A 14625-nucleotide genomic window follows, 5' to 3' on the forward strand; every position below is an offset into this window, starting at 1 on the left:
TCTGCTAGGTCACCATTAAGAAATGCATTCTTAACGTCCATCTGCTGCAATTTCCAGCCTTTAGCAGCAGCCAAGGCAATCACAGTGCGAATGGTTGCTATCTTGGCAACAGGGCTGAATGTTTCCTCATAATCAAGTCCATATTCTTGGACATACCCCTTTGCGACTAGCCTGGCTTTGTATCTCTCCACACTGCCATCTGACTTGCATTTGATTTTGTAGACCCATTTGCAGCCAATGGTCTTTTTCCCTTCAAGCAGTGGCACTAAATCCCATGTCTTATTTTCAGCCAAGGCATTCATTTCTTCATCCATGGCTACACACCAATTCTCATCTTTCACTGCTTCAGCATATGTACCTGGTTCTTTGACCTCCATCACTTTTGTCATGTAAGCATAATGCTTTGCGGAGTAGCCATTGTATGTCAACCTGTCAACAGGGTATACGACCCTCTGCGAGCGTCTAAGCTGTGGTGCACTACTCGATTCCCCTCTCTCATAAGGCGGAATATACTTGCTCTGCCTTGTGCCAAGCGTATAGACAGTCGGAGTACCAAGTTTGTTGTCTAAAGTATCAGCAGACTCATAGCCAGAAGTCATTCTGCTAGGTGTCATCATACCAGATGCATCCTCAATAACTTTCTCTTTTCCTTTGCTGTCCGAGACATCATGTCTCCCCCTCACTGACATACTGGTGTCAGTGGACGGTGAGCTCCTCAATCTCCCTGTCCATGGGGATACTATTTGACTACTAGATCCTATCATAGTAGTGCTCTGCTGCAAATCAACTGTAGATACATGAATGTAAGGCATATCCGATGGCACTGCAATTGGTGATCCATACCAAGAGCCCATCTCATCAAAGATGACATCCCTGCTCACCAAAGTCTCCTTGGTAGAGGGATCATAGCATTTGTATGCCTTCTTCTCCTTTGAATACCCAATGAAAACACACTTATGTGCTTTTGGATCCAGTTCTTCCTTTTCTCATCTGGGATATGCACATAAGCAAGACATCCAAAGACTTTCATGTGACTTACATCCGGCTTATAGCCATACAGCCTCTCAAACGGCGTCATCTCATGAATACCTGCAGTGGGAGTCCTGTTCAGAATGTATACGGCTGTCGTAATAGCCTCTGCCCAATAATAAAGCAGCATATGCTTTTCGTTCATCATGGCCCTAGCAGCTTCCATCAGAACCCTATTCTTCCTTTCAGCTACTCCGTTCTGCTGTGGAGTGTAGCTGCAGGTGAGCTGCCTACAAATGCCATTTTTAGCCAAGAAATCATCAAATTCATTTGATATATACTCCCCACCACTATTAGATCTCAAGCAAGAGATGTAGCATTCAAACTCGTTCTCAACCTGTGCTTTAAATTGCTGAAAAACAGCAAAGACCTCATCTTTTGTTTTCAATATGTAAAGCCAAGTATAGCGACTATAGTTGTCAATGAAAGATACATAATATCTGGAACCTCCCATAGATACATTATGAGCTGGCTCCCAAACATCAGAGTGCACTAACTGCAATGGACATGTACTCTGTCTTACATGCCTGATAAACGACAATCGTGACTGCTTACCGAACTGGCAAGCCTCGCATACATGACCAATATCTGAATATTGGAACTTGGGTAAACTTGTAACCAGCTGTTTCTTTTGCATAATTTGCAGCCTTTGCAAATTGACATGCCCCACTCTCTTGTGCCATATTTCCAAATCCCTAACAGTGCCAGAACCATGGGCAAACATAGCTGAATTCAGCTTTGGTAAAGAAGCATCAAGAGTAAACATTCTGCCGTTCCTGTGACCACGAGCTATCAACTTGCAGCCATTGCCAAACTCTTCAATAAAGCAGCCATGCTTATTGAATCTAACCTACAAGTTCTGCTCCGTCATCTGACCGCGTCATCTGACCGACAGACAATAAGTTCTTCGTAATTGAAGGGACATGCAAGACATCATGCAAATTTTTCTTCCTGCCATCATGAACCACAAGAGGCACTTTGCCTTTATGCTCAATGCTATACTGCGTGTCATCACCTGTGCATACATAGCCATGCTTTTCAGCCACCATATCAGTGAACCAGTCACCGCGAGGGGTCATGTGGTTCGATGCCCCTTAATCAATGTACCACACTGCATCATCAGATGATTTTTCAGCAGCCTTATCTTTGACATATTGCATGGCAAACAGTCTATCACCAGAGTCATCTGCTTGACTGGATGTAGCATAGTGTCCATGCTGTTTACCTTTCTGGTTTCCCTGCTTCTTCCAGCAGTCCTTTGCAATATGCCCATACTTTCCGCAGTAATGACAATCCTTATCCTTATTTGCATCATCTGACTGACGCTGTTGCTGCCATGAGCCTCTGCCCACGGGAGTTAGATCTCCCCCTGCCTTGAAAATTTCCACCACCTCTTGCATTTGATGACTGTTGATTGCTATTACCATAGGATGCATTCTGCTGGTCTCCTCTACCAGATCCAGAACCCCTGCCACGGCTGCCATGGCCGCGCTGATTCAAGTAAAAAATTGCATCCTTATTCTTTGAACTGCTTGACCCTGTAGCTAAGCCAAGCTTCACCTCTTCATGAATTAATAATGCAACCAGCTTATTAAAGTTAGACATTTCAGCCCGCACAGACACTAAAGTGTCAAAAGACTTGTACTCAGGACCCAAGCCATTTAAGGTCACTGCAACCATATCTTCATCTTCAACATGTGAACCAACAGATGCCAGCTGATCTGCTATGGTCTTAACCTCTGTGACATAATCCTGTATGGATCTGCTCTTTCTCTCCATGTTGTTGAATTTCTGCTTCAACTGTATCTTCCTGGCACTTGTGGTTGTGCCATAGTATTTGACCAATATGTTCCATGCATCTGCTGGGCTCTTACAGTTCATAATCTGCATCATCATAGCATTTGAGATACATAATGACAGCCAATGTAAAACTCTACGAGCTCTTTCCGTCCAAGCTCGATGCGCTCGTCTTTGATCAGTTGTAGGGTTCCTTTCTGGAACTTCAAGTTCAGCCTCAACACCTGTCACTAAGTCCCAGTATGCCTTGCCTATCAGAAAGTTCTCCATGCGGAACTTCCATATTGCATAATTGTTGTTATCAAGCTTTTCTCCCACAATCTAGGTTATGTTATCAGTTCTATTAGCATTTGCCATTTTATAGACACTGCTTGACTACCTGCAAACCAATATGTCAACTTGACTGACTTCAGCCCGCAACTGTTTATGACAGTTTTTTGCAATTAATTGCAGTAAAAAAATAGGGTATTTCAGCCCATTGACAATCCAAAACAACCCACAACCAAGTGGCTTAACCTGTGGGTAAAACAGTCAGTGCAAATGCTATGTATTTACTTCGGTTTGAACTCCTGCAACCTCACTGCCAGGGTACATACATGCAGTCTGAAAACTGTAATTTTGTGAGTGACCAGCAGTGGTTTCAATCCCAAAACTGAGTGGCATACATGTCCCAAACTTTCATAGATATCTGCTAGTACATATAGCAATCCAAGCATAACCAACGGGGCACAAGTCAGTGCATAGATAGCAGGTATAAGTGTCAAACCTTCTGCTTACAGATTGCAATCAGCAACTTCTTAGTAAACCAAAGTCTATCTAGCTCCAAAACAGCCTCAAATCATGTCAGACATTCACTTTGAAGTGTTAGGTTCAATACATGAGCATTTGGGTAACTATAGGCATCCTATCTTCATGAATCCAAGTCATAGATTGCATTTACTGCTTGCAACCACTAAGACAATGTCACTGCAGTAATTACCAGCCTTAGACTTCAACTTCCATGATCACTTAATGCTCAACTCAATCCATAAAACCTCCAGCAGACATATCCCATGTCATACATATGACAAATGCCAGCCAAGTGTTATGTAATGCTTCAATGGAAGCTAATGCTTGCTGCCCACTGTTTTGAGACAGGTTTCCAGCCTGTTTACACTTCTAGATCTGAGTATTTTCTTCAAGAAATTTCAGCTCAAAGGCATGAGAACTGATACATATGTCTTCCAGAGTGCTCCTAGGCTCCAATGAGGTCCATAAAGCATGTCAGAGAGCTTCAAGGCTCTTCCAAAGTGTTGCATATGCTATGTATACTCTGTATACAGCAGTTCAACCTTTTGTCCTAGGTCTGTGTACTCTGATTTTAGCTCATAACAGAGCTCCAACACAAGCAATGGCTTCTTGTAACCTTGAACTACCTTCCAATGTATGCTCACAAGCATTTGATGACTTCTTATATAGCACTCATGTCGATTTGGCTTTAGCAGGAGTCATGCCTTCATTAGGCGCAAACACGCAGGTCTGTCAAGAGTGTACAACAACACCATTCGATGATAATGATCATGATAGGGCCCACACTAATACTCAATCAAGCCTTGGAAGGCTCCTCAGCAAGCCACAACTCCTCCTTCAAGCAATAGGAATCCAATGCTCAACAATGCATACCTCTGTGTGACCATTGATGGAAATGACAGTCAATCCTCTTCTTTTTCTAGCCCTTCAAGTCATCTTCTTCAGTGCATTCCACTAGTTAGCCCATTCATGGCTCTGATACCATGTTAGCTTTCATGGATGCAGATAGAGAACAACACACAGAGTCAAGCAACATGCTTCCACTCTCATTCAACTCATTTTCTGAAAAGACATAGGTTAAGTATTTACAAGTCCATAAGGACCATTCACACCAACCATAAAGACTAGAGTACCGACTTATTTAAAATACCTGACTAATATAGCTAGACTAGCTGTGTCCAGCTCATGTCGGTCAAACACATATGAAAGAGCTTGATATTCTAACAAGTGATGTTTCCATTCATTCAAAAGTATTCATTTTAAGAGCAAGGTCTCTCTCTCTCTCTCCCCCCTTGTTTCCAAATTTTTTGGTGGTCCTTTAACTTAATGGTAGCTCCATTCACTATATCCCTCTTGCATAAATGTCTATTCGTGTGCACAAGCTTAAAGATATTTCTAATCATTCTCATCATGCCCTCCTATAGTGAGGGGTAACACCTATAGTTGAGGGTTATAGACTTGAGCTCTTGCCCAAACCAAGAGACGTACCTAAAGTCTCTCTTAGTGATATCGGTAGCACTACCCTAGCTAACCCAAGAGCTGAGCCCATGGAAGAAGTACTTACATTGCATGTTTGCAACTTGGGGGTAGGGAATGTGTTTTTGAAGGACTCACTTACCAAAGTGCTTGGAGACATGTGAGGAAAAGTTAGAGCATTAAGGCAAGGAAATAACAAAACAACTTTGGAGACATGGAATATCACCAAATAAGGAAATAATCAAGCAACCATTGTGTTTGGAGACATGCAATTTAAAGTTGAAGCATTAAAACAATTAGAATTCTTCAAGGGGATCAAAATGTGGACCATATGTACAATTAACACTAGTATAACTCAAAGCATGGCTAGTGAAAGAATGTGTAGGTAATGGAGGTGGTAAAGCCATTGTAGAGGATCTTAGAAAGCATGGCCATTAAGTTACTTTAGAAGCATGACACATTTAGTAATTTTAGTAGTTTTTATTTTTCCTTTTTTGTGCCGATGGCACTTTGGATCTATTCTGTCATTTTTTCTGGCTCTTGTAATATATTTTGTTTGATAATTTTGAACTAATTGCTTGTTAATATGTGATAAGGCAATGATGTCCTTGTGAAGAGGGCATTGCAATTAACCTATACTTGGGATATTTTGGTGACCACCATTTCATTATTGCAGGTCAGAGGGAGAGTGCATGAGAAGTCATATAGAGTTTCCTAAGCTGAAATTTGTCTTATAAGGTGAGAACAATGCATTATAGATGGTCAAAAAGTGGATATATATGCTTTTGGATAAGATGAAGAAAGTGATGTTTCCATTAATTCAAATGTATTCATTTCAAGAGCAATCTCTCTCTCTCTCTCTCTCTCTTTGTTGTTTCCAACTCTTTTGGCAGTTCTCTAACTTAATGGTAGTTCAATTCACTATATCGCCTCCTATAGAAACATCTATTTGTGTGCACAAGCTTAAAGCTATTTCTAATCATTCTCATCATGCCCCTCTATAGTTGAGGGTTAGACTTGAACTCTTGCCCAAACACATAGATCCATGGAAAGTCTTTCTTAGTGGACTTGGTAGCACTACCCAAGCTAACTCTAGAGCTGAGCCCATGGAAGAAGCACTTACATCGCATATTTGCAATTTGGGGGTAGAGTATGTGTTTTTGAAGGACTCACTTATCAAACTACTTGGTGGCATGAGAGGAAAAAGCTAGAGCATTAAAGTCAAGGAAATAATGAAACAACTTTAGAGACATGGAATATCACCAAGTGAGGAAATAATCAAGCAACTTTTGTGTTTGGAGACATGCAATTTAGAGTTGAAGCATTCAAACAATCAAATTGATTCAAGGAAATCAAAATGCGGACAATATGTACAATTAACACTAGCATAATTGAAAGCATGACTAGAGATAGAATGGGCAGGTTATGGAGGTGGTAAAACCATCATAGACGAGCTCACAAAGCATGACAATTAAGTTAGTTTAGGAGCATGATGCATTTAGTAATTTTAGTAGTTTGTTTTCCTTATTATGCCCATGGCATTATGGTGTACCTAGGGAGGTGGATATAATGGTATACACTTGTTGTTAGGGAGGTGGATTTCGATCAGGCACCCCTTGAAAGCTTGCATAACTATAACATGAGCCTATTTAAAGGTAGCTAAATCAATGATGATAAGAGTATGGTTTGGATGTATTGTCTCATTTTTGGATGATGAGAGTGTGGTTTGGCTGTATCGTCTCATTTTTGTCATGGCTTTTGTAATATATTCTCTTTGATAGTTTTGAACTAAGTGCTTGTTAATACCTAACAAGCCAATGATGTCCCATGAACAGGGCATTTCGATTAACCTATACTTAGGATATATTGGTGACCACCATTTCATTATTGTAAGGTGAGGGAATAGTGAATGAGAAGTCATATAGAGTTTCCTAAGCCAAAAATTTTCTTATAAGATGAGAACACTACATTACACATGGTCAGAAAGTGGATATAAATGCTTTTGGATAAGATGAAGAAAGTGATATTTCCATTTATTCAAAAGTATTCATTTCAAGAGCAAGGTCTCTCTCTCTCTCTCTCTCTCTCTCTCTCTCTCTCTCTCCCTTGTTTCCAGATTTTTTTGGCGATTGTCTAACAACTTATGGCAATTCCATTCACTATATCCCCTCTTATATAAATGTCTATTTGTGTGCACAAGTTTAAACCCATTTCTAATCATTCTCATCATGCCCCCCTACAATGAGGGGTAACACCTATGGTTTAGACTTAGACTTGGAATAGTGCCCAAACAAAGAGACATACCCAAAGTCTTTGTTAGTAATCTCGGTAGTGCTACCCAAGCTATTCCAAGAGTTGAGCCGATGGAAGAAGTACTTATAGTACATGTTTGCAACTTGGGAGTAGAGAACGTGTTTTTGAAGGATTCACTTACCAAAGTGCTTGAGACGTGTGGAAAAGCTAGGGCATTAAGGCAAGGAAATAACGAAACAACTTTGGAGACAAGGGATATCACTAAGTAAATAATCAACCAACTTTTGTGTTTAGAGACATGCAATTTAAAGTTGGAACATTAGAAAAATCAAAATATTTTAAGGAAATCAAAATGTGGACCATATGTACACTTAACACTAGTATGACTCAAAGAATGACTAGAGAAAGAATGGGTTGGTTGTGGAGGTGTTAGAGCCATCATAGACGAGCTTAGAAAGCATGGCCATTAAATTACTTTAGGAGCATGATGGATTTAGTAATTTTAGTAGTCTTTTTCCTTTTTGTGCTCATTGTCAAGATTGTGGGAGAGAAGGAAGGAGTCTCACTTGTAGCTTTCTTGCTTGCACAATGGGGGAATACACACAAGGGTGGAGGCTGAAAACAATTTTTCTCTTCTTTGTTGTGTAAGCCGAAAGAACTCTAGTACAAAGAAATAGAAGAACCCTATATATGGGTCTCAAACCAAACTCAACTAACTAAGGTGGCATACTAACTGAGCCACGAACTAGAGTAGATAAGGATAGCTGTCATGTAGCTATTATTCATGGGCGGTGTACCAACCGCATCTACAACTGACAAGTCGGTGACATAAATGTACAACGGTCACCCTGGCATATCACGAGTGGAGCTCGATATCTCAACACTCCCCCTCGAGCTCAATCCCAATTCCTGCACACCAAGCACGTCTCTGAACTTGTGCAGCTTCTCTGCGCCCAATGCCTTTGTGAATATGTCAGCTACCTGATCCTCTGTGCTGACATAAACTAGATCAATAAGACCTAGTAAAACCCTCTCCCACACATAGTGATAATGCACCTCAATGTGCTTTGTTCTAGCATGATAGACTAGGTTGTTTTCTAGGTGTATACTACTCATGTTGTCACAATAAATGACAACTGGCCCATCTGTAGGCTGATGCATATCATAAAGTAGCTTATGCAACCAAGCTACCTCACATGCAACCATTGCTGCGCCCCTGTACTTAGCCTCTGTGCTGGATAAGGCAACTGTAGGCTGTTTCTTGCTGCTCCAAGTGACTGCAGCACTCCCAAAAGAGAACACATATCCACTGGTAGATCGTCTATCAGAAATGCTACCAGCCCAATCAGCATCAGTGTATCCATGCAACTGTATCTGAATCCCAGTCTCATAAAATAGTCCATACTGCAATGTGGACTTCACATACCTGAGTATGCGTCTAGCCGCATCCAAATGCGGTTTCCTTGGAGCCTGCATAAAATGACTTAGCAGTCCAACAACATAGCTCAAATCTGGCCTGGTAATAGTCATATAAATCAAGCTTCCTACTATGCATCTGTACATAGTAGGGTCTTCCAGAAGCTCACCTGCATCTGTGCTCAGCTTCACATTCTGCTCCAAAGGAACTGAAATAGGCTTACAGCCTGTCATCCCATATTTGGACAGCATGTCCAATCCATACTGCCTCTGCAAGAGCTGTATCCCACTTGGTGATCTAATCACCTCAATGCCCAAGAAATAATGCAGCTCTCCCAAATCCTTCATCTCAAACTTCTGCTTCAATAGCATTTTCACATGAAGGATATCTTCATCACTGTCACCTGTCATAATCAAATCATCAACATAAATGAAAAATAGCATAATACCTTTCTCTGTTTTTCTCACATAAAGTGAGAAATCTGCCTTGGAAATCTGAAAGCCAATAGTGACAAGATACTGTCCTATCTTGTCAGACCATGCTCTAGGTGCTTGCTTCAAGCCATACAAGGCTTTCTTCAACCTGCAAACAAACTCAGGATAAACAACATGCACATAACCTGGTGGCTGCTCCATATAGACATCTTCTTGCAAATCACCATGCAAGAAGGCATTCTTTACATCCATCTGATGTAAAGACCATCCCTTTGATGCAGCCATAACAATGACTGCTCTTACGGTTGCCATCCTTGCAATCGGATTGAATGTTTCTTCATAGTCAATGGCATATGTTTATGCATACCCCTTGACTACTAATCTTGCCTTGTATCTGTTCACAGAACCATCTGCATTGTGCTTCACCTTATGAACCCACTTATAGCCAATTGCATTCTTACCTTTAGGCAAAGGTACCAATTCCCATGTAGCATTTGCTTCCAAGGCATCCATTTCTTCATCCATGGCTTTCTCCCATTTTTCTTTTTCCATGGCTTGCTCAAAAGAAGTGGGTTCTGGTTCCTGTATCACTTTGACCATATATGCATAGTGAATGGCTGTAAATCCATCATATTTCAGCCTATCCACATGATACCTAGCTCTCGTAGACCTGCGCAAAATAGGTTCACTCCCAGGTGCTCTCAAAACATCCCTGGTCTTCCTTACTCCAGGTGTAACAATAGAAGGAATACCCAACTCATCATCAATGCTCTGTTCTGAGCCACTGGATTCACCATCCACATAAGAGTGACCTGCATTCACATCAAACATGGGCTGATCAACCTTCTCTTTTCCTTTTTGTGATACCTGCATACCACTATTTGCATTGCTTTGAGAAGATTCTCCTGATCTCAATCTGCCTGTCCATGGCGAAGAATGTGAATCACTGCTAGAGGACGCTCTAGGTCCACTAATATTTTGTGACTGCTATTGTGAATTCTGTGCAGCATTACCATTTTGTGCATCTACATCATCAATCACATCTACTAGTTTATACCAGCTACTCATCTCATAAAAAATAACATCTCTGCTCACTGTAAACTTACGAGTAGAAGGGTTATAGCATCTATACCCTTTTTGCTGCAGAGAGAAACCAATAAAGATGCACTTCTCAGCTTTTGGATCCAACTTGGATCTCAACTCATCTGGCACATGTACATAGGCAATGCAACCAAAAATTTTCAAATGAGAAATATCTGGTTTCCTACCAGTATACCTCTCCTCTGGAGTCATTCCATGTATTGTTGCAGTGGGAGTCCTGTTCATTATGTAGACTGCTGTAGCAACTGCTTCAGCCCAATAAAAATCTGGCAAGTCTTTTTCATTGAGCATGGCACGAGATACCTCTCCAATATGCCTATTTTTCCTTTCTGCAATTCCATTTTGTTGTGGGGTATGACTGCATGAATATTGTTGCTTTATGCCATGCTCCTGCAGGAACCTTGCAAACTCATTTGAGAGGTACTCTCCCCCTCCATCTGACCTTAGGCATTTTATCTGCAAGCCCGTTTCTTTTTCAACCATAGCTTTAAGAGTTTTGAAATGCCCAAAAACTTCACTTTTCTTTTTCATAAAATACACCCAAACTTTTCTGCTATAGTCATCAATAAAACTGACAAAATAATGACAGCCTCCAAGAGATGCAGCTTTAGTTGTCCACACATCAGAGTGGATTAATTCCAATGGCTTCTTACTCTCTTGAACATGTCTAGGAAATGGTTTCCTTGCCTGTTTTCCAAACTGACAGGCTTCACATACCTTATGCATTTCTGCAACCTTGAATTTTGGCAAACCTGCAACAATATTTTGGGCCTGCATTGATTTAAGTCGCTGTACATTAGCATGACCAATGCGTTTATGCCAGATATCAATATCTGCAACTACACCAGTCCCATGTGCAAACATTGCTGCACTCAATTCAGGCATGTCTGCATCCAATGTAAACATTCTGCCCTTCTTCTTTCCTTTTGCTATCAAGCGACCTTTATTTTTCATATCCTCAACAAAGCATCCATGAGGATTAAATCTGACCTGCAAGCCCTGCTCAACCATTTGACCAACAGAAACCAGATTCTTGGTGATATTGGGGACATGAAATACATCGGACAGGTATTTCTTTTTCCCATCCTGCATAGACAAATGAATTTTTCCAATCTGCACAATAGGATGTGCAGTATCATCACCAGTCTCCACAAATCCTGGTTTTTCCATTTTCCTTGCATCCTTTATCCATTCTGCATGACCTGTCATGTGGTTTGATGCGCCTGAGTCAACATACCACACATCGTTGCTTTCTTCTGCACTTGTCACAGAATTGTTCATGTGCTGCACCATAAACAAATGCTCGTTTCTGTCATCACCCTGTCTACTAGAAGATGCATAATTCCCTTGTTGCAGTTTTCCATTCATGATGTCATTCTACTTTTTATAACAGTCTTTAGCCATATGACCCATTTTACCACAGTAGTAGCATTCAACATTACTGTTTGCATTTTGGCCTCTTTGCCATCCACCACGACCTCTCTGGCTCCCCTTGCCTCTAGAGTTACCACATCCTCCTCCATAGGACTGGTTTTCTTGAGTTTGCTGCATATTCTGATTTCTCTCACGGCCTCCAAATCGGCCTCCTCTACCTCTGCCCCTACCTCTTCCATCATTTGAGTAGAAGACAGCTTCTTTTGAAGTTCCTCCTAAAGAAGATGCACCACCATTTCTCTGCTCCTCAGAAATTAGAAGAGCAATCAACTCCTCAAAATCAGGAAATCTTTCATGGACGGAAATGGATGTTCGGAACTGTGCATAATCCTTTTCTAGACCATTCAAGGTCACAGAAACTAAATCATCATCTTCCATTGGCGACCCAATGGAAGCAAGTGCATCTGCAATCTTCTTCACCTTCATGTGGTAGTCATTCATGCTCATACTTTCTCTTTGCACATTATGCAACTCTTGCTTGAGCTGCATTTTCCTGGCTTGTGTATTTGTGCTATACATTTTTGACAAAGTATCCCATGCCTCCTTTGGCGTACTTGCATCCTGAATATGCACAATCATAGAGTCTGAAATACTGATAGACAGCCAGTACATAACTTTCCTGGCTCTCTCATGCCATGCTTTGAATGCCTGCATTTACTGTTGATTGGGAACATCAGGAAGAACTGGTTCTTCTTCATTTCCTGCAACAAATTTCCAATATCCTTTTCCCATAAGAAAATTCGTCATTCTAAACTTCCATGCTTGGAAGTTGTTCTTGTCAAGCTTTTCAGTTACAATTTGTGAAAGAGAATCAGACGCCATTACAGAATACTGCAAAAAATTCTGTCACTGCAGAGAACACAACTTCAGCCTCACAAGGGCAAATCTGCAAAACTGACGAAAGTGGTATTTAATCACACAGTCACTTCCTAGTGATGATTTTGCATCAACAGGCAACAAGGATGATTCTGTAACTCCCAATGTCTCTGCACACATGCATACGATGCAATTTCTACAGTAACTTTTCACCGACCTGTAGAACAGTGGCTGCACAGCATAAAACTGGGCCTTTTCCTGAGTGCGTGCAGAAAACTTCCGCCTCCAAAACAGGCCCCGAAATGGCCTCAAATAAAAAAAGTAGGGTCGCTGAGGGCTAAAGCACTTTCCTGCAGCATATATTGTCCTCTTGCTTCACCACGAAGGGCGTCTCAACCTGAGACAATGCACTCTTGCAATTTCCGGGTGTACTACCTGCACAGATCTGCTCCCAAAACAGAAAATGAAAGCAACACTGCTCCTCTTACCAGAACTCCGTGAGCTTGGCTTGCTTTCTTGAGCTTCTTACCATGAACAAGGCTCTGATACCATGTTAAGATTGTGGGAGAGAAGGAAGGAGTCTCACTTGTAGCTTTCTTGCTTGCACAATGGGGAAATACACACAAGGGTGGAGGCTGAAAACAGTTTTCCTCTTCTTTGTTGTGTAAGCCAAAAGAACTCTAGTACAAAGAAATAGAAGAACCCTATATATGGGTCTCAAACCAAACTCAACTAACTAAGGTGGCATACTAACTGAGCCACGAACTAGAGTAGATAAGGATAGCTGTCATCTAGCTATTATTCATGGGCGGTGTACCAACCGCATCTACAACTGGCAAGTCGGTGACATAAATGTACAACGGTCACCCTGGCATATCACGAGTGGAGCTCGATATCTCAACACTCATGGCACTTTGAAGTAGCTAGAAAGGTGGATACAATGGTATATACTCATTGTTAGGGAGGTGAATTTTGATCATGGGTGCTGCTTGAAAACTTGCATAACTATAACATAAGCTTATTTAAAGGTAGCTAAATTAATGATGATGAGAGAATGGATTGGATCTATTCTCTCATTTTTGTCGTGGCTCTTGTAATATATACTCTTTGATAGTTTTGAAATAATTGATTGTTAATACCTAAGAAGTTAGTGATGTCCCCATGAAGAGGGCACTGCAATTAACCTACATTTAGGATATTTTGGTGAGCACCAATTCATTTTCGCAAGGTGAGGCAAGAGTGGATGGGAAGTCATATAGAGTTTCCTAAGCCAAAATTTGTCTTGTAAGATGAGAAAACTACATTATACATTGTCAAAAAGTGTATGAATAGGAAGTCATAGGGAGTTTCCTAATCTGAAATTTGTCTTGTAAGATGAGAACACTACATTATACATCATCAAAAAGTGGATATATATGCCTTTGGATAAGATGACAAAAGTGATACTTCCATTCATTCAAAAGTATTCATTTCAACAGCAAGGGGTGTGTGTGTGTGTCTGTGTGTTCCTTGTTTCCAATTTTTCTAGTGGTCCTCTAACTTAATGGTAGTTCCATTCACTTTATCCCCTCTTACATAAATTTCTATTTGTGTGCAAAAGCTTAAATCTATTTCTAATCATCCGAATCATGCCCCCTATAGTGATGTGTAACACGTATGGTTGAGGCTTAGACTTGACCTCTTGCCCAAACAAAGAGACGTACCCAAAGTCTTTCTTAGTGGTCTCCATAACACTACCCAAGCTAATACGAGAGTTGAGCCCATGGAAGAAGTACTTAGATCACATGTTTGCAAATTGAGGGCAGAGAATTTGTTTTTGAAGTATTCACTTGTCAAAGTGCTTGGAGACATGCGATGAAAAGTTAGAGCATTAAGGCAAGGAAATGATGAAACAGCTTTGGAGACATGGAATATCATCAAGTAAGGAAATAATCAAGTAAATTTTGTGTTTTGAGGCATGTAATTTAAAGTTAAAGCATTAAAACAATCAAAATTTTTCAAGGAAATCAAAATGTTGTAATATTTCCATACAATAAAAGTTTATTGGTTAGTTCGAAAGTTAGTTAGTCAATTAATAAG

This window comes from Lygodium microphyllum, chromosome 5, assembly GCF_053477565.2.
Source record: "Lygodium microphyllum isolate KBCC chromosome 5, Lygodium_microphyllum_v1.1.10, whole genome shotgun sequence".
NCBI lineage: Eukaryota > Viridiplantae > Streptophyta > Polypodiopsida > Schizaeales > Lygodiaceae > Lygodium > Lygodium microphyllum.